A 942-nucleotide genomic window follows, 5' to 3' on the forward strand; every position below is an offset into this window, starting at 1 on the left:
AAATTAGCTTTTTGAAATATTTACTTCCATTTACCACCCTGACCTACAGCAGGGCACAGCAGCCAAAAAACCCAAAGAAAGGATCTCCTCTCCTGGACCCCCAGGAGCAAGGTTTTGGCGGCAACAATACACTCCTTGAGGGCAGAGGTCATATCTATTTCCCCCCTCATTCTTCCCCATTACCCAGCACAGTGCTGGACCCAGAAAAGTCACATAGTAAGTGTCTAATAACTATTCATGAATGAATGTGTAAAAATGGAATCAATTGACATTGAAGAGACCCAGTTTTGTGGGAAGAGCCATTTGCTTTTGCTTCATCATTGTTCTTTTGAATCAGAATATGGAAAAGATAAAAGATAAGAAGGATTAAAGAAAAAAAAAAGGCAGTTGAGAAGTCTCCATTTGAAATTCAAATTCCCCTTTAGAGACATATAGAGCCAAGGCCATTTTAACTAATAGTAATTATTAGTGCTAGACCTAAAGCCTTTTAATTTCCTACAAACATTACCTGAGAAATGATGAAAGCACATAAGATTGCTCCCAAAATACTTAAAAAAATTCTGACAGTTATCAGTGTATTGCTTCTCAGCTCCAAATTCACTCTTCAATACCTGTTCTGTAATAATGACAGAATTCTGTAAAACATTTCTCTTTCACAGTGAGCATGATGTTAAGCCTTCTCAGGAAGGGTCTGGAGGGATGTTGCAAGAGGGGCTTCCCTTGGTTCTGGCCACAGGACTGTTCCTCAGCAATACAAATGTGAAAACGTTTGCTTGTACTTTCCCATAGCCACATACCTACAATGCGAGGTCCCGGGGCAGTGGGCTTCTGCCTGGCTTAATGATCACCTCCCTTTGGGCAAGTACGATTTTTTTTTTAATTTTTTTTTTTTTATCGTTTATTTATTTTTGAGACAGAGAGAAACAGAGCATGAACGGGGGA

Source organism: Panthera uncia (genome assembly GCF_023721935.1).
Source record: "Panthera uncia isolate 11264 chromosome C1 unlocalized genomic scaffold, Puncia_PCG_1.0 HiC_scaffold_3, whole genome shotgun sequence".
Lineage (NCBI taxonomy): Eukaryota > Metazoa > Chordata > Mammalia > Carnivora > Felidae > Panthera > Panthera uncia.